The sequence below is a fragment of the Pogona vitticeps genome, chromosome Z, assembly GCF_051106095.1.
Source record: "Pogona vitticeps strain Pit_001003342236 chromosome Z, PviZW2.1, whole genome shotgun sequence".
Lineage (NCBI taxonomy): Eukaryota > Metazoa > Chordata > Lepidosauria > Squamata > Agamidae > Pogona > Pogona vitticeps.
The window spans coordinates 2505750-2525794 of NC_135799.1; the positions used below are offsets into that span (position 1 = coordinate 2505750).

Below are 20045 nucleotides of genomic sequence, written 5' to 3' on the forward strand. Positions count from 1 at the left end.
AATGCAGGAATTCAGTCAAAGCATATTGGCAAGGTGATGATCTAATTTTTTTCTTGAATGTAGAGGTGCTATGTTTTATTCTCCCCCCATTTTACAATCAGTGCACGGTTGATTACCTGTTGTGCACTTTTTAAAATTGCATTTTGTGTGTTTTGACCATGTAGTGTGTTTTACGGATTGGCTATACACTTTTGAACTGTATTTAGTATATTCTGGCCACATGGCATGTTTTGGGAATTGTTTGGATATATATTTTTAACTGTATTTTGTATATTTTAGCCATGGATATGTTTCGTGGGCTGGTCACCTGACCACAATAATTAAATTCTATTCTATTCAAATGCCTCCAGTGTTGGAGCACTCACCAACTCCTGAGGTAACTGATCCCATTGTCATACTGCTCCAAACAGTTTTTTTTTTGGATATTCAAATGAAATCTGGCTTCCTTTCACTTGGGCCCATGGTTGCATGTCCTGCCCTCTGGGAAGATCGACAAGAGATCCTGTCCCTCGTCTGTATGATAGGCTTTCAAACATTTGAAAAATGCTATCATGTCATCCCTCTGTCTTCTCCTCTCAAGGCTAAACATGCCCAAGTCTTTCAGCCTTTCCTCATAAGACTTGGTTTGCAGCCCCTGATTAACCTTTTCACCCTCCTCTGAAATTTTTATAATTTGATAGTATCCTTCGTGAAGTGCAGTGTCCAGAACTGGACACAATCTTCAAGGTGAGGCCTCACCAGTTCTGAATAGAGGGAGATTAGCACCTCGCGGGATTTGGAAACTCTACTTCTATTAATGCAGCCTAAAATAACATTAGCCTTTTTTGTAGCCACATCAAACTGTTGGCTCATATTCAGATTCTGATCTGCGATAATTTCAAGATCCTTCTCAGTTGCAGTTTTGCTGAGCCAGGTCTCCCCCATCTTGTAACTGTGCCATTGGTTTCTTTTTCTGAGGTGCAGGACTTTACACTTATCCCTGATGAATTTTATTTTGTGGCTTTCGGCCCAGGGCTCCATCCTATCAAGGTCATTGTAAATTTTGTTTGTCTTCTAGGGTATTAGCTATTCCCAGAACTCAGTTCGCAGTCTGGGGATCCATCTTGACCTGGAGCTCACTATGGAGACCCAGATAGTGTCAGTGGTCCGTATCACCTATTTTGGTATTTGGCAGATTGCCCAGTTGCGTCCCTGTCTCTGGTCCATGTGCTTGTCGTCTCATGATTAGACTACTGTAATGCGCTCTACGTGGGGCTACATCTGAGACTGATGCAGAAATTTCAAATGTTGGTGAACACGGCAGCCGGACTTCTTACTGGAGTGAGAAAACACCAACATATCTCCCATACTCTGGCTGCCCTGCATTGGCTGTCCATTCATTTCCACATTGAATTCAAAGTACCAATGATGACATATAAATCTCTAAACGAATTTAGGACTTCAATATCTGACGGAACACCTCCTTCTCCCACCTAGATCTACCCGAATCACTTGCTTTAGTCAAGATGGGCAGCTGAGGGGCCTAATGGCGATGGGGGCTCGAAGAGAAAGAACAAGAAACCGGGGCTTCTGAGCAGTGGCCCCTCGCCTTTGGAACCGTCTCCCCCCAGAGATCTGTCTGGCTCCCTTGCTGGGTGTTTTTAAGAGCCAACTCAAGACGTGGCTCTTTCAGCAGGCCTTCCCTCTTGTCAATACTTGATTTATTGTTATCCTTATGGTTTAAATGTTGTTTATTTTATTTTATTCTTCTTCTCTATTGTTAGCCACCTCAGTCTAGATGGGCGGGATATAAAATAAATAAATGAATATTCAGCCCAATTTGGTATTATCTGCAACATTGACAAACTTCCCTGCATCCCTAATCCACATCATTAATAAAAAATATTGAAGAGCACAGGACCCAGGACTGAGCCTTGGGGTACCCCACTTGTGATCTCCTCCCAGTTAGAGAAGAACCCATTAATCATAACTGTCTGAGTATGATTCTGTAGCCATCTGTGTATCCACCTGACACTTGATCTATCCATTCCACACCTAATTGGCTTGCTAATCAGGATACCATATTGCCATTTGTCAAAACCTTTGCTGAAAATATACAGAATTCAAGATATCCCTGGCTCAGCAATACTATAAGCAAAAAAGATTAATATGAGCCAGCAGTGTGATGCGGCTACAAAAAAGGCAAACACTATTTTAGGCAGGATTAACAGGAAGAGAGTATCTCTCATCACTCTCTGAGTACGATTCTGTAGCCAACTGTGTATCCGCTTTGACCCTTGATCTATCCAGCCCACAGGATATCTTTATGGTCCAGCTCTCATGCTGTTAAGGTGCTACACTCCATATGCCAGCAAGTCTGGAAAACTCAGCAGTGGCCTGAGGATTGGAAAAGATCAGTCTACATCCCAATCCCAAAGAAGGGCAGTGCCAAAGAATGCTGCAACTACCGTGCAATTGCACTCATTTCACACGCTAGCAAGGTCATGCTCAAAATCCTCCAACATGGGTGTCTAGCCCAGTCCCCCTCGCATTGTGGCTGGAGTAAAGAGGGACTGGGATGGATCACCCTCCTCTCCCCACGCTCGTTGCGAGGGTATACTACCACTGTCCATTCTAGCAGCTCTAAGGCTTCCCACTTCGCGCTCGCGTCCTTGGGCTCAGGCAGCAGACCTCCTCCCAGCTGCAGGTTCAGGAACTCTTTCATCAGTGTGGCAAATCCTTCTTGTCCCGCGCTCCACTCTGTCTGGATTGCCTGATCTCTCATGGGCGGTGATTTGCCTGTTAGAATAGTAAAACTTCGCGCATTTTCTTCCCCTTTTATACCCTCCTCCCACACAATCCAATTCAGCTCCTCCCCTTTCTCATCAGCTACGCACACCTCAAGTGACTCTTTCCTTTCCTCTACTCCCTGTTCTATTTCTACTAGTATGCCCTCCATGCAACCGTAGCTCTCCTCTGTTCCATGGAGGACAGCACACTGTCTCTCCTACTGCTGGACTGATTTACAAGGACTGTGAACTGATTTATGCCTAAACTCTGTTGCTATTACTGTGAATGACCATTGGACTGAATGAGGACAAAGCTGTATGTATCTATCCTGCAACAAACTTGATTTAATATAATTTTCTGCTATCAATAATGTCTTTTTGCTTGGTGACTTCATCAATCTGGGAAATTCTACTTGTTAGCACCACCTGGCACACTACCAACTCTTTCAATCTGCTTATTTAACTTATACGCAGAATACATCATTAGAAAGGCCGGACTGTAGGAATCCCAAACTGGACTTAAGATTTCTGGAAGAAATATCAACAACCTCCGATATGCAGATGATACCACTCTGATGGCAGAAAGTGAGGAACCATGCAATAAGGGTGAAAGAGGAGAGTGCAAAATACCGACCGAAGCTCAACATCAAAAAAACTGAGATCATGGCCAATGGTTCCATCACCTCCTGGGAAACAGAAGGGGAAGACATGGAGGCAGTGACAAATTTTACTTTCTTGGGCTCCATGATCACTGCAGATGGTAACAGCAGCTACGAAATTAAAAGATGCCTGCTTCTTGGGAGGAAAGCAATGACAAACATTGGCAGCATCTTAAAAAACAGAGACATCACAATACAAAAGTCTACATAGTCAAAGTTATGGTTTTTCCTGTAGTGATGTATGGAAGTGAGAGCTGGACCATAAAGAAAGCTGACCGCTGAAGAATGGATGCTTTTGAATTGTGGTGCTGGAGGAGGCTCTTGAGAGTTCCCTGGACTGAAAGGAGAACAAACCTATCCATTCTGAAAGAAATCAACCCTGAGTGCTCACTGGAAGGACAGATCCTGAAGCTGAGGATCCAATCCTTTGGCCATCTCATGAGAAGAGAAGACTCACTGGAAAAGACCCTGATGTTGGGAAAGTGTGAAGGCAAGAGGAGACGACAGAGGATGAGATGGTTGGACAGTGTCACCGAAGCCACCAACATGAATTGGACCCAATTCCAGGAGGCAGTGGTAGACAGGAGGGCCTGGCATGCTCTGGTCCATGGGGTCATCAAGTCAATTCTGACTGATGGCAACCCTTTTTTCAGGGGTATCTATTTAATTTATTTATTTATTCTATTTATATCCCACCTATCTGGTCGTTATGACCACTCTAGGCAGCTTACAGAGTCGTAACAATAACAATAACAATAACAATAGTAATAACAATAACAATAACAACAACAACAACAACAATAACAATAACAATAACAATAATAACAATAATAACAATAATTATAATAATAATAATAATAATAAGAAGAAGAAGAAGAAGAAGAAGAAGAAGAAGAAGAAGAAGAAGAAGAAGAAGAAGAAGAAGAAGAAGAAGAAGAAGAAGAAGAAGAAGAAGAGTTATTATATTAAGTAGTCAAAACTTCAAGATGGGCGAGAAAAAATGGAAGATAAACCACAAAGAAAGAAGAAGATAAACTGCAAAGGCTGGGAGTGGATATGAATGGAGAAACCCTGGACCAAACAGTGGGAGAACCTGATGATACGTCATGAGGGGAAGATAGGAGATGGATAGAAAACCAGAGAAACCCTCCTATTGGGGAGAGAAAGAGGTTAGAACATGAAGGAGAAAGATCAGGGAGAAGAGAGGCACACTAGCTGAAGTGAGAAAGGGAGAGGTGGACTAACCTCTCAGAGTCGGTCCCCATTCCCTGGTTCTGGGACCCTACAGTTTCCCAAGGGCCACACAGGCTGACCTTACCCATGGGAGACACAGCAGGGAACTTCTGGTTCTGCAACCAGATATTTAAACCACTGACCTTTCCAGCCAGCTTACTCAGAAATACAAGGAGAGGGTTTGATTAGAATTGAGGTTTTACTGGAAAAGTTCCATGGTTTACTTGCAAATTTCTTCCACTGTACAGTACTTAATTTAAAGGCTTTGCAAGTCCATAAATATATTGAAAATGGTGAACCCATGAAAGGAGAAAGGGAAGGAAGAGTTTGATAACCTGGATTAAGAAAAAGCCACTGTTGGCCCACATTTAGCTTGCGATCTACAACAATTCCCAGATCCCTCTCGCTCATAGTTTTGCTGAGCCAAGTATCCCCCATCTTGTAAGTGTGCAATTGGTTTCTTTTTCCAAGGTGCAGGACTTTGCACTTGACCGTGGCCAGGTAGGATCGTGCCAAAAGGAGAGGGGAAATAGTATTATTAAATATAGCGGTGAGGGTTTAGGGGCTAGTGGGTTTTTTTTGTTTTTTGTTTTAAATAGTTAACGGTTGTTGTGGGTTTTGGGGGCTCTTTGGCCGTGTTCTGAAGGTCGTTTTTCCTAACGTTTCGCCAGTCCCTGTGGCCGGCATCTTCAGAGGACAGCACTCTGTGCTCTGGTGTAGTTAGCTTGGGAGTGCAGTATTTATGGCTGTGAGATAGGCTTTTGTCTTTTTCTGTAGATGGGTGATTAGTGTGTCTTGTTGTGGGTGTATTGTTGTGCTAAGAAGAGATTATCTGTCACTGTGGTTGATGGGTGTCATTACCTGGTCTTTTGTGTGTAGTGATCCCCTGCCCTTGTGGCTGGGTAGAGTTGACCTTTTGCATGCTGTATTTTCGAGAGCTGGGAGCCAAGTTTTTTTGAGCTTCCCACTTTCCTCATTTACCATATTTACAGAACAATCCCAAACAACACTTTAAAGGAAACAAACCAGCTTATGTCTAGCACAGCGACCACAGTAAAACAATCGCAACAACTATAAGAGATTGATTGTGCCTGATATTTACAACCACCACCGCCACTACCACCGACTTCAAAGGTCAGAGAAAGCTCCCCAACTCCCTCCAGAGGAGAGCAGAAGGCAAGACGAATCACTCACTACCCACCCTTGTCCTTTGAGAAGAGAGAGCCGACTTAGTCTGTGCAAGCACGCTGGGTGAAATCCAGAGGAATAAAACAATGCAAAATGAGACAAAACTAAAACAGACAAAACTGAGGTTTTCAGATCACACTCTCTTCTTCAACCACGTGAGGGGGGAAATGAAATATTTCCTCTACTAACACATATGGTTCTTCTGCTGTCTTCATTTACTTTTATTCCTATATTTTCTTCCCTCACCAACCCACTTGGGTTTTAGATTGATCCTACCAACTTCCTTTCCCCCCTCTTTTGCTTTTGCCTGATTATCGGCTTTCTGTCCTCTGTGGCAACATTTACAGTAGACTTTATCACCAAATTCCAAGTGAGTTTCCCATTTGGGGAAATGGGGATTTGAACCCTAGTTTCCAGTGTCCTAGTTTGTCACTCTCCCCAGTCCACCATACTGGGCACTGTTTCCCTCTTAGATGCCAAGGAGTACTCCACTCCATGCGCCACCCAGATTGACAACCTCCACTTTTTTGCCCTTTTCTCTGTGCAAGCACACGATGGGATCCCCAGTCCCTTCCTTGCTCCCTCACCCCTTTCCTTGATGGTTGTTTAAGAGGAGCGGGGTGTCGGCAGGAGGGGGTGCTTCCTCCCTGGTCCCCTCATATCTCCCTTCCTTCTAGCCAGTGTTCCCTGTGGGCCTCAGGATAGCCGGGCAACATGGGATGTTCATGTATCTGGCTCAAAGGCAGGCAAAGCAGGAGTTGCTTGATTTTTGACTAATTTTCAAGAGGCAGGAGGAGCGGAGGAGCTGTTCAAGTCTCCAGGGCCATCAGCTTCTGAAGAGGAAAAGCTGCTAGCTTTCATGCAGCAATTTTAGTCTCTCTTTTCTAGTTAACCAGGTAGAACTTCATGGATTACACGTTCTGTAGAAACTGGAGAGCATCCACCTGTTCAGTTTGCTCCTTAGAGAGAGATGTAGGCCAGCAGGCCAGGCTCATGGAAGAGGAGATAGAAGCCATGTCAGAAATAGGAGTGACAAAGCACCCTAACTCAGGGTGAGTTAGAAGCCAAACACACAGTTACAAAATGGGGGATACTTCAGGAGCAAGAAATAGATCACTGGCTAAACATGAATCAACAGTGTGATGTGGTTACGAAAAAGGCCAATGCTATTTTGGGGTGCGTTAATGGAAGTATAGTCTCCAAATCCTCAATGTACTAGTTCCCCCTGTGTTCGGGCCAGAGTTGGGGCTCATCTAGAGGACTGTGTCCACTTCTGGACACTGCACTTCGAGAAGGATGCTGACAAAAATGAAACAAATTCAGAGGAGGGTAAACTAGGATGATTAGGGGACTGGAAACCAATCCGTAGGAGGAAACACTGAAATAAACCGAGCTTGCTTAGCCTTGAGAAAAGAGCACTGAGGGGAGATCTGAGAGCACTTTTCAAAGACTGGAAAGGCTTTTATTCAGAGGAGGAGCAGGACCTGTTCCCGATCAACTCAAAGTGCAGGACATGCAACCGTGTTACAGGAAGCCAGATTTTGGTAGAAAGGCAGGGGAAACGTCCTAACTGTTAGAGCAGTAAGACAGTGGAACCAATGACCTCGAGAGCTGGCGAGCGCTCCAACACTGGAGGAAGTCGAGAGAAATTTAGACCACTACCTGGCAGATATCCTTTGATTTGGATTATTGCATTGAGCAGGGGGTTGGGCTTGATGAGTGGCCAAGGGATTGCTCGGCTGCTGTTCCACAGAGCCTGAAGGAAACGCATGGGTGCCCTCAGGGTGGGGGCAAGGTGAAACTTCCTCCCCCTCCCCAGAAGCCATTGAAAAATTCATCTGTATACTTGCAGTGTCATGATTGACTACCAAACAAGGGAACACGTCCCAACAAGTAAGAACTGTGGCTGGGCTGTTACCAACTACCATCCGGAGTTTGGCTCAATCTCCCTCTGTTTTTCAGGACTGAGCCCTGCTACTCCAGATTGCCTCACCCCCTCCCAACATCAGCCACCTGGCTCAGGGGAGAGAGGACTTTTGAAGCCGAAGGTGTTTTCATGGCCCTACCGGACCAGCATTCCTGCATTGGGGGGAGCGGAAGATCTTCTGCCTGACAAAGCTCACTGGGGAGCAACCTGAGAGTGGTTTGGGTCCTTTCCCCTGAAAAGAAGAGCTGCAGACCAGGCGGTGTGGAGAACGTTGGAGCCGGAGCTCAGAACGTGAAGCCTGTGAAGTTTGCAGTGGCTTTCAGCAGAGCTCGGAAGCTCCTCACTCGACCCCCCGGAGGACATCGTCCCACCTTGGCTGGGGAGAGACCTAGGAGTCTCCCTGAGACTGGAGTCTGGAGCCGGAAATCACTGGGTTTCCCGTGGCTCTCTGCGCGTTTGCTGTGGATGCTGGCGAGCGGAGCGGTTTGTCCCAGGCTCTCAGAGCATGTTGGACGCCTTCCGACCTGAGGGGCCCATCCTCCAGCATCATATCTTTTAGCCTTTTGTTTCTGATCATGGGGCATTCTTGGCAAAGATACTGGAGTGGCATTGCCAGTTCCTACTCCAGGTGGATTGCGTTTAGTCGGAACTCTGCACTATGACCTGTCTGTCTTGGGTGTCCCTGCACGGCATAGCCCATAGCTTCTCTGAGTTACTCAAGCCCCTTCGCCACGACAAGGCAGCAATCCATGAAGGGTTTTGAGGATTCCAATGGTTTAGGAATCCTCAAAACTTGAAAGGAGAGGATATAAGCTTTTAATTGTTTTGAATTAAATGCTTTGGGGGCCTGATCAGGGTTTCGTTTCGTTTAGTCGTTTAGTCGTGTCCAACTCTTCGTGACCCCATGGACCAGAGCACGCCAGGCCCTCCTGTCTTCCACTGCCTCTCGGAGTTGGGTCAGATTCATGTTGGTTGCTTCGGTGACACTGTCCATCCATCTAATCCTCTGTCGTCCCCTTCTCCTCTTGCCTTCACACTTTCCCAACATCAGGGTCTTTTCCAGGGAGTCCTCTCTTCTCATGAGATGGCCAAAGCACTGGAGCCTCAGTGTCAGGATCTGTCCTTCCAGTGAGCACTCAGGGTTGATTTCCTTTAGAATTGATAGGTTTCTTCTCTTTGCAGTCCAGGGGACTCTCAAGAGCCTCCTCCAGCACCACAATTCAGAGGCATCAATTCTTCGGCGGTCAGCTTTCTTTATCGTCCAGCTCTCACTTCCGTACATCACAACAGGAAAAACCATAGCTTTGACTATTCGGACTTTTGTTGGCAAGGTGATGCCTCTGCTTTTTAAGATGCTGTCAAGGTTTGTCATTGCTTTCCTCCCAAGAAGAAGGCGTCTTTTAATTTCATGGCTGCTGTCTCCATCTGCAGTGATTATGGAGCCCAAGAAGGTAAAATCTGTCACTGCCTCCATATCTTCCTCTTCTATTTGCCAGGATGTGATGGGGCCAGTGGCCATGATCTTAGTTTTTTTGATGTTGAACTTCAGATCGTTTTTTGCACTCTCCTCTTTCACCCTCATTACAAGGTTCTTTAATTCCTCCTCACTTTCTGCCATCAGAGTGGTATCATCTGCATATCGGAGGTTGCTGATATTTCTTCCGGCAATTTTGATTCCAGCTTGGGATTCCTCCAGTCCGGCCTTTCGCATAATGTATTCTGCATATAAGTTAAATAAGCAGGGAGACAATATACAGCCTTGTTGTACTCCTTTCCCAATTTTGAACCAATCAGTTGTTCCATGACCAGTTCTAACTGTTGCTTCCTGTCCCACATATAGGTTTCTCAGGAGACAGATAAAGTGGTCAGGCACTCCCATTTCTTTAAGAACTTGCCATAGTTTGCTGTGGTCCACACAGTCAAAGGCTTTTGTATAGTCAATGAAGCAGAAGTAGATGTTTTTCTGGAACTCTCTGGCTTTCTCCATAATCCAGCGCATATTAGCAATTTGGTCTCGAGTTCCTCTGCCCCTTCGAAATCCAGCTTGTACTTCTGGGAGTTCTCGGTCCACATACTGCTGAAGCCTACCTTGTAGGATTTTGAGCATAACCTTGCTAGCGTGTGAAATGAGTGCAATTGTGCGGTAGTTGGAGCATTCTTTCGCACTTCCCTTCTTTGGTATTGGGATGTAGACTGATCTTTTCCAGTCCTCTGGCCACTGTTGAGTTTTCCAAACTTGCTGGCATATTGAATGTAGCACCTTAACAGCATCATCTTTTAAGATTTTAAATAGTTCAACTGGAATGTCATCACCTACACTGGCCTTGTTGTTAGCCATGCTTTCTAAGGCCCACTTGACTTCACTCTCCAGGATGTCTGGCTCTAGGTCAGCAACTATATTGTCTGGGTTGTCCGGGATATCCAAATCTTTCTGATATAATTCCTCTGTGTATTCTTGCCACCTCTTCTTGATGTCTTCTGCTTCTGTGAGGTCCCTTCCATTTTTGTCCTTTATCATGTCCATCCTTGCACCAAAGGGTCCTCTAATATCTCCAATTTTCCTGAAGAGATCTCTGTTTTTTCTTTTTCTGTTATTTTCCTCTATTTCTTTGCATTGTTCATTTAAGAAGGCTGTCTTGTCTCTCCTTGCTATTCTTTGGAAGTCTGCATTCAATTTCCTGTAACTTTCCCTATCTCCCCTGCATTTTGTTTCCCTTCTCCTCTCTGCTATTTGTAAGGCTTCCTTGGACAGCCACTTTGCTTTCTTGCATTTCCTTTTCTTTGGGATGGTTTTTGTTGCTGCCTCCTGTACAATGTTACGAGCCTCTGTCCAAAGTTCTTCAGGCACTCTGTCCACCAAATCGAGTTCCTTAAATCTGTTCTTCACTTCCACTGTGTATTCATAAGGGATTTGGTTTAGATTATACCTGAGTGGCCCAGTGGTTTTTCCTACTCTCTTCAGTTTAAGCTTGAATTTTGCTATGAGAAGCTGATGATCAGAGCCACAATCAGCTCCAGGTCTTGTTTTTGCTGACTGTATAGAGCTTCTCCATCTTTGGCTGCAGAGAATATAATCAATCTCATTTCGATATTGCCCATCTGGTGATTTCCATGTGTAGAGTCGCCTCTTGTGTTGTTGGAAGAGAGTGTTTTTGATGACCAGCTTGTTCTCTTGGCAAAACTCTATTAGCCTTTGCCCTGCTTCGTTTTGAACTCCCAGGCCAAACTTCCCTGTTGTTCCTTTTATCTCTTGACTCCCTACCTTAGCATTCCAGTCCTCTAGAGTGAGAAGAACATCTTTCTTTGGGGTCAGTTCTAGACGGTGTTGTAAATCTTCAAAAAATTGTTCAATTTCAGTCTCCTCAGCAATGGAGGTTGGTGCATAAACTTGGATTATTGTGATGTTGAAAGGTCTGCCTTGGATTCGTATTGACATCATTCTATCATTTTTGAGATTGTATCCCATTACAGCTTTACCCACTCTTTTGTTGACTATGAGGGCTACTCCATTCTTTCTATGGGATTCGTGCCCACAATAGTAGACATGGTAATCATCTGATTTGATTTCACCCATTCCTGTCCATTTTAGTTCACTGATGCCCAGGATGTCAATGTTTATTCTTGCCATCTCCTGTTTGACCACGTCCAGCTTCCCAAGGTTCATAGATCTTACATTCCAGGTTCCTATGCGATATTTTTCTTTGCAGCATCAGACTTTCCTTTCACTTGCAGGCACGTCCACAGCTGAGCGTCCTTTCGGCTTTGGCCCAACCACTTCATTAGCTCTGGGGCTACTTGTACTTGTCCTCCGCTCTTCCTCAGTAGTATGTTGGACGCCTTCCGACCTGAGGGGCCCATCTTCCAGCGTCATATCTTTTAGCCTTTTGTTTCTGATCATGGGGCGTTCCTGGCAAAGATACTGGAGTGGAATTGCCGCTTCCTACTCCAGGTGGATTGCGTTTAGTCGGAACTCTCCACTATGACCTGTCCGTCTTGGGTGGCCCTGCACGGCATAGCCCATAGCTTCTCTGAGTTGCTCAAGCCCCTTCACCACGACAAGGCAGCAATCCATGAAGGGGTGATCAGGGTTGTGCTGGTGCAGTTACATAGCAAGTTTTTCTGCTATTAAAGCTACAGAATCATTGCAGGATCCCTGAAACCAACCCCTATAGATAAAATCTCTTACCTAGCAGGCGTTGCCTCAGAGGGACCTATTGAGGGAGGTGGCAGCTAAGAACAAAATACCCAAAAGCCTCTGCCTCAAAAGGTGCCTCCACTTTTTGGCTCTTCCCCTTCCCCTCCCTGATTAAAATTGAGGAAACGTTCTTCACGACCTCGGTGACTTCTGCAGAAATAGCAGAGGATGCCAGGACTATAATGTGGAAGGAAAGAACAATTCAACCCTTAAAATGGGTAGAACCTCGGGGAAACCTCTAGCCCTCAGCCACACGGAGAACTGGGTTACCTGGAAGTCACTTAGAGGCGGCTACGGAACGGAGTGGGAAGAAGAAACCGAGTGAATCTAAGAAAAGAGGGCTTTTGCACCCACATTCACAGGGGAATTGGCGGCCCCTTCACCCCTCGGTCAGTGTCCTCGAGGCCCCTCAACGTGTATTTAGGAAAGATTTAATGCTGGCTGCCTCAGATCTTCTTGATGTTGCCTGTTAATGGGGGGGGGGGAGAGAGACGATCTGACAAATCTCTTAGTTGTTCTGTGTTGCTTCTGGCCCAAAGAAAGAAAGATCTGAGGGTTTCATACCATCCCCGCAGGCTTCAGTCCGGCTTCCAGAGAGAGGCCTGCTATGCTTTCCGTCCCCTCTCCGATGAAGTCTCCATTCCCAGAGACACTAACCTGGAATTAAAGGCTGCCAAACTCAGTGGAGCTTACTTCTGAGCCACCAAGAACAAGAAGATACTGGGAATTCTTCAGATTTTGCAGGACGAGCAGGAACATGTTAGAAGGATGGATCACACCACTCTATACTGCTGCTCTATAGGCCTCTAAGCAACCCAAGATTTCAGTGGCGAACATCAGACGATCGCACAACCACTTCTGACAAAAAGCATCTCAGAGACTGGACATCCGCGGTCATCTGTAAAGAGAGGACTTTGTTGCAGGGCTGGCCCACGTCTGTTTTATTGATGTCATAAAACAATCCAGTTAGTGTTAGATCCAACCACAAAATGCGGGGGGAAAAAAGGGGAGAATGATTATACAGGACTTAGAAGGAAAATAAGATGCTTTGTGACATGTTTCCTAAATAAATAAATAATAAATATATCCTAAAATACATTCAGCATTACTGAAATCTATGGTTAACGAAACAAAATGAAACCTATCCACAAGGTGCATTAAATCCAAAGCGTCACCTGTTTATTACCAAGCAATTCAGTGGTCGAACTGGGTAATTCTGCTGTCAAGGCAGCATGGAAGATCACCTGTACCAAACCGGGGAAATTGGAAGATTTCCATCCAGTTATTTAGCGACACCAGGATCAGCCCGACCTTCACAGCTAGGGGTGGGAGGGGGCGGATTCTCTCTGCCTGGATTCTCTCTCTCAATCTCTCTTTTGGAGGAGAAGGGAGGGGGGGGAGAGGCTGCGCCTTTCTGGCCTTCCTGGCAGGCAGAGCGGGAGGGTGGCGCTTTTGTGTGGGGTGTGTTTGCGTGTCTGTGTGTGTGTGTGTGTTTGCGGGTGTGTCCCTTGCGCAGACCGACTCGGCCGCCCCCCCCCCACCTTTTCTGCAAACAGGAAGGCTCCTTCCTCTCTTCCAGCTTGCACAGAGAGAGAGAGCCGGAGCTTCCTTCCTTCCTTCCTTCCTTCCTCCCATGGAGCGGGGCCAGCCGAGCTCCCGCCTCCCCCCTCGCCATCCCCCTGGGGGGGGTGACCTGCTTTCCCCCACGGACTCCCCCCCTCCCCTCCCCCCCACGGACCGATCCCGGGCTGGCTTTCTTCCCCCCCCCCCCCCCGTAGAGGGCGCAGGCCCTGGCCGTGGGGGGGGGGTTCCCTGGAGGGCCACCAAGAGGGGGGGGCGCAGGAGGGCCTGGGAAGGACTCCCTGCTTTCAAGGGGGGGTGAATCGGAAAGCTCTCGAACCCCCCCCCACGGTCTCCCCCCTCCTGTTCCTGCCCCCCTTTGATGCTCCGCCCCTTCCGCTCCCCTCCCCCCCCGCCCCTTCTTTCCATTCAGGAAAACAGGGAGCTCTCAGAGGGGGAAAGAGGCGCTCCTCCCGGTGGATCGGTCCCCTGTGGGGGGGGGATCCGCGTGGGGAGGGGTGGGCTTTGTGTGTATCCCCGCTGGAGGGCGTCCCTTCCCCAAAGGGCTCTCAGAGGGGGAAGAGGCCCCCGCTGGGGAGGGGAGGGAGGCTTCCTCGTGAGTTTCCTGCCAGAGGACCTGCAAGGAGGTGAGCAATCGCCCGGGGGGGTATTTCTTTTTTTTTTTTTTTTTTGCGAGACGGGGGAGGGGTGGGGGGGCCTAAGGGGATAGAAGGGGCTGGAGAGATATATTTTAGAAAACACCCAGAAAAAGATTATTTCGCCCCCCCCCGCAACCCCCCCCCGAGACCGTGCACTCCGGATCGGGCCCCTCTCCCCGCGAAGGCCCTCCTTGCAAGGAGGGGGAGAGGCATCTCTTTATTTTTTGTCCTGACCCCCCTCTTTCTTCTCCGAGGGGCTGTAAATGGGGAGGGGGCCCCCCCGAATGGGAAGCCTGGGAGGGGCCTCGATCCCGCCCCCCCCCGGAGCAAGGCACCCGGGCCCTTTTTCTGTGTGTGCGTGTGGGTGGGCCCTCCTCGGCTTTCCTGCGAGGAGACCCCCCCCCTTCTTTCCCCAGATCCTGCAGGCACCATTTTTGGGGGTGGAGTGGCAGAGAAGGAAAGGAGGGAGATTCCCCCGCCCGTGGCCTTTCTCTCCCCCCCAAATTTCTCCTTCCTCTGGGAAACCCGCTAAACGTCACCCCCCAGGTAGAGAAGCAGGCTATGGGGTGCAGCGGGGAGGAGGGAGGGAGGGAGGGGGTTGCAAAGTGGGGACACGAGGGGGGTACCACAAATGGGGCTATTGGGGGAGAAGAGGGGGTTCAGCTGGGCGCAAAAGGGGCTACTCCCCCCCAAGATTCTTGGCCGGCCCTCCTGAGCCTCTTCTGGATCCCCCTCCCCTTAATGGTGTCTGAAGGGGACTCTTCAGGAGGGGGTCTCTTCCCAAAGGGCTCCCCCCTCCCTCTTGGCCCCCCTTCCTCACCTGTGCCACAGGTGAAGGGTTTTTTTTTTTCAGGAGGGCGGGCAGATAGTTTGGCAGATCCTTTTGAGGGGGGGGGAATCAGGAGGCTCTCCCACCACCCACGTGGGTCTCCCCTCTAACATTTCTGCCCTCCCCCCTTTGAGGCTCCGCCCCTTCCTCACCCAGTCTCTGTAGAGAGCTTCTCCAGCTTTGGCTGCAGAGAATGTAATCAATCTGATTTCGATATTGCCCATCTGGTGATTTCCATGTGTAGAGTCGCCTCTTGTGTTGATGGAAAAGAGTGTGTGTGATGACCAGCTTGTTCTCTTGACAAAACTCTATTAGCCTTTGTCCTGCTTCGTTCTGAACTCCCAGGCCAAACTTCCCTGTTGTTCCTTTTATCTCTTGGCTCCCTACTTTAGCATTCCAGTCCCCTAGAATGAGAAGAACATCTTTCTTTGGTGTCAGTTCTAGAAGGTGTTGTAAATATTCATAGAATTGTTCAGTTTCAATCTCCTCAGCAATGCTGGTTGGTGCATAAACTTGGATTAGTGTGATGTTGAATGGTCTGCCTTGGATTCGTATTCACATCATTCTGTCATTGTTGAGATTGTATCCCAGAGTTTTTCCCACTCTTTTGTTGACTATGAGGGTAATTCAATTTCTTCTATAGGATTCTTGCCCAGAATAGTAGATAGGATAATCGTCTGAATTGAATTCGCCCATTCCCATTAGTTCACTGATGCACAGGATGTCAAAGTTTATTCTTGCCATCTCCAGTTTGACCACATCCAGCTTACCAGGGTTCATATACAGTGGTGCCTCACATAGCGATTGCTCCGTTGAACGACGAAATTGCTTAGCGACGGAGTTTTTGCGATTGCAAAAGCGATCACTTTTCAATGGTCCCTATGGGGTTTTTTGCTTTGCGATGATCGCGGGGAAGCGATCATCACAAAGCCCCCATTTTCGCACAGCTGATCGGCAGTTTCAAAATGGCCGCCGGGAAAACAAAAATGGCCGTCCGCTGTTTTTCCTTGCTTAAGAGGCAGCGAAAATGGTGGCGCTTGTGATGAGATGGGTTTTTGAATTAAAATCTTGTAAGGAATATGGGTTGTGTAATTAAGGAATGAGCAAGAGAGGTTCCATCTTGTTTCTTTGTATAAAGCAGGGGTTTTAAACTCAATTTACCTGGGGGCCGCTGGAGGCAGAGTCTGGGTGAGGCTGGGCCGCATCAGATTTTCTGCCAAGTGGAGCAAGAGCCCGAGGAAGCTGCCCAGGAGTTTCCTTAGCTGATAGACAGGTGGGCTGGCTGGCAGGTTGCAGTTCTGGATGGAGGGTGCAAGAGGTGCTGTCTTGGGAGAGAGCCGGCGAGCGAGGCAAGGCTTTTTTTTTACTCTTGACAGCAGAGGATGTGTGGGCGCTTTGGGGGGGCAAGCAAGGCGAGGGCCACAAACTATCATCTGGGGGGCCACAAATGGCCCCGGGGCCGCATGTTTGAGACCCCTGGTATAAAGGATCTATGCTATGCTGACAGGTTGTTTGCTAGTAAGAGCAGGGAGAATATTATTCTGAGAGCCTGAGAAAGGACTCAGTGTGATTAGATAGATGGGAATTGTTGTGACTCTTTGCTAAACCAGAGTAATCCAAATAATATCTGGTGTGCATGGGAAAGAAGTCATGTGGTGCAACAGGACTGTTTGCCTAGTAACAGACTCTGATTGGATGGCATTGTGGGAAGGTGCGATAAGCCCTTGCCAGTTACTCTTGAAAAAGGAACTTTTTGCCTATGGACATTGTCATTTGTGACTCATCCTAATGTCTTTCGTGACCAACCCTGAAGTCTATCGTGACCATTCTTTACATGGACTGATTCCTATGCTATACTGGATTACCCTTGGACCTATGGGCTATTTCCTAAGGACTATTTCTTTAAGGACTATTACCTACGGACTATTTCCTATGAATTATTTCTCTATGGACTATTACTTTTGGAATACTTCATATGGACTATGCTCTTGGACTTTTCTAAGGACAATGGGACTTTTATTGGATTTTTCTTTTTGGGACAGAATTTTTATTCTACAGGATCACTGAGGACTATAGCCTTTTTCTAACATGTTTGGACTATTTTGTTTTTCCTGATGAATTACTTGACTGGAACTGTTTTTATTCTTTTTAATGGCTTTTTGTATTCTTATAAGGTTTTTGAATACTTTTCTATTTTTCATGTTTTCTTTGCCTCACTACAGAGTTGTAAATAACTAGCAAAATGCTTATTTACTTGCCTTGGCTTAGTTTGGTTTTGATACCTAAAAACATGCTTATTCTTTAATAAAATAATGATTATAAAAATCAGTACACTTGTCTTAGGGTCATCTGAGAGTGCTGCCTCGGCCTAGCATACTTAAGGAGTCCTGCCTGTGGTGCAAGTTAAGTCTAAGGACTACAAAGCCCACATGTTTTTCTAACAATAATATCTGAGAGTACAAGGGTGTTCTTATTAGGGCAGACTTGTAAGAAGGAGGGTTGTAGCACGACTAGCTGAGCCCTAGGACTAACTCAGCCCATTTTAGCGTGCGCAAACTCCTGATTACTCTCTGTCCAGGCATTCACGTGTGCTTTTGAGCGCCGTGTTTGCTCACAGCGCTATGGAAGATTTTCGCTTAAAGGTGAGTTTTCAAGCCCATAGGAACGCATTAGTCATGTTTTAATGCGTTTCTATGGGCTTGTAAATTTCGCTTAGCGATGTTTTCGCTTAGCAATGTTTTTTCCGGAATGGATTAACGTCGCTAAGTGAGGCACCACTGTATCTTACATTCCAGGTTCCTATGCAGAATTTTTCTTTGCAGCATCGTACTTTCCTTTCACTTCCAGGCACATCTGCAGCTGAGTGTCATTTCAGCATTTGCCCAACCACTTCATTAGCTCTGGAGCTACTTGTCCTCCGCTCTTCCTCAGTAACATGTTGGATGCCTTCCGACCTCAGGGGCTCATCTTCCAGTGTCATTTCTCTTAGCCTTTTGTTTCTGCCTATGGAATTTTCTTGGCAAAGGTACTGGACTGTCTAGCCAGTTCCTGCTCCAGTTGGATCATGTTTAGTCAGAAATGTCGACTATGACCTGTCCGTCTTGGGTGTCCCTGCACGGCATAGCCTGTTGCTTCTCTAAGTTACTCAAGCCCCTTCACCACGTCAAGGAAGCAATCCATGAAGTAGGAATTCCAAGCTAGGGATCATGAAAAAAGGGGATTGAAAATAAAACAACCATACCGCAAAAAAGACATGATGGCACTGGAAAAGGTGCAGAAGAAAGCAAACAAAATGATGACTAGGCTGGGACTCCTCCCTGATGAGGAAAGGCGACAGCATTTGGGGCTCTTTAGTCTAGAGAAAAGGAACCAGAGGGGACATGATTCAGACACCTAATATTATGCACGGGATGGATCGAGTGAATAGAGGGGAGCTCTTTTCCTTCTCACACAATACCAGAACCCTCAGGGGACATCCATTCCAATGGAGTGTTGGGAGACTGAGAACATGAGAAAAGACAATATTTCTTGACCCAGCGTTTTATTCATCTTTGGAACTCCTTGTCACATGATGTGGTGATGGCATCTGGTGTAGATACCTCGAAAAGGAGACTGGACAGATTCCTGGAGGACAAGTCAGGATGGGGATGTACAATCTCTAGGCTTAAAAGGAAGGTCCCCGCAAAGGCCAGATGCAAGAGAGGGGGATCAGGAGACAGGGATCACGTTGTCTCATGTGCTCCCAGAGGCTTCTGTTGGGGCCACTGTGAGATACAGGAAGCTGGACTAGATGGGCTCTTGGCCTGATCCAGCAGGGCGCTACTTATGTTCTTAAGTTCGCTTGAATGCCTCCATTGGTGGAACGCTCTTGGCCTCCTCTGAACTTGCTGCAATTTGTTAGTATCCTTCTTGAGGTGCGGGGTCCAGAACAGGACACAGTACTCTAGATGTGACCTAACCAATGTTGAACAGAGGGTAACCAGGACCTCATGGGATTTGGAGACTCTCTTCCTGTTAACCCCTCCTAAAATAGTGTTTGTCTTTTTTGTAGCCACATCACACTGCTGGCTAATACTCAGTTTGTGATCTATGACGATTCCATGATCTTTTTTGTTTATAGCATTGCTGAGCCAGGGATATGTTTTTCTGTATATCTTGACTTCAGAAAAACATTTGACCAAGTGTCCCAAGAGATCCTGATTAGCAAGCTAACTAGGTGTGGGCTGGATAGATCAAGTGTCAGGTGGATAAACAGTTGGCTACAGAATCGTTCTCAGAGAGTGATGATTAATGGCTCCTTCTCTAACTGAGAGGAGGTCAGACGTGGGCTACCCCAAGGCTCAGTACTGGGACCGGTGCTCTTCAGTGTTTTTATTAATGATGTGGATTGGGGATGCAAGGAAGCTTGTCAAATTTGTAGATGATACCAAATTGGGTGGAATAATTATTTATTTATTTAATATCCTGCCAATCTAGACTGAAGTCTACTCTGGGTGGCTAACAACATAGAAGAATAAAATAAAGCATCGAAGCAACCAACATGAATTTGACCCAACTCCCGGAGGCAGTGGTAGACAGGAGGGCCTGGCGTGCTGTGGTCCATGGGGTCACGAAGAGTCGGACACAACAAAAGGACTAAACAACAAACACAATAGAAGTGAGTTTCCAAATCCCGCACGGTGCTAGTCCCCCTCTATTCAGCACTGTTGAGGCCTCGCCTTGAGTATTGTGTCCAGTTCTGGACACCACACTTCAGGAAGGATGTTAACAAATTGGAAACATTTCAGAGCAAGGTGACAAGGACAATCAGAGGCTGGACACCAAGCCTTAGGAGGAAAGACTGAAATAGCTAGGCAGGTTTAGCTTAGCTATTTAGCATTTTTAAAATGTTTGAAAGGCTGTCATATAGAGGAGGGGCAGGATCTGTTCTCAGTCATCCCAGAAAGCAGGACATGTAACCATGGGCTCAAGTGAAAGGAAGCAAGATTTTAGTTCAATATTCAAAGCAACTGTTGCAGAAGCACGAC

At 46.8% G+C, this 20045-nt stretch overlaps 1 protein-coding gene across 3 annotated transcripts in view; it reads left to right on the top strand.

The window, feature by feature from the left end:
• Window positions 1-20045, top strand: part of LOC140702925 (uncharacterized) — a 208957-nt gene that overhangs the window by 152900 nt on the left and 36012 nt on the right. The window contains exons 1-2 of one of the 3 annotated variants that reach the window (XM_078382538.1): window positions 13751-14177; window positions 19495-19675. The exons of 1 other annotated variant lie outside the window; for it this stretch is intronic. The gene's annotated coding sequence lies outside the window, so the exon portion shown is untranslated. Of the gene's footprint in view, window positions 1-13750; window positions 14178-19494; window positions 19676-20045 lie in introns of those variants that run through there. One more of the 3 variants, XM_078382537.1, reaches the window with a different exon arrangement.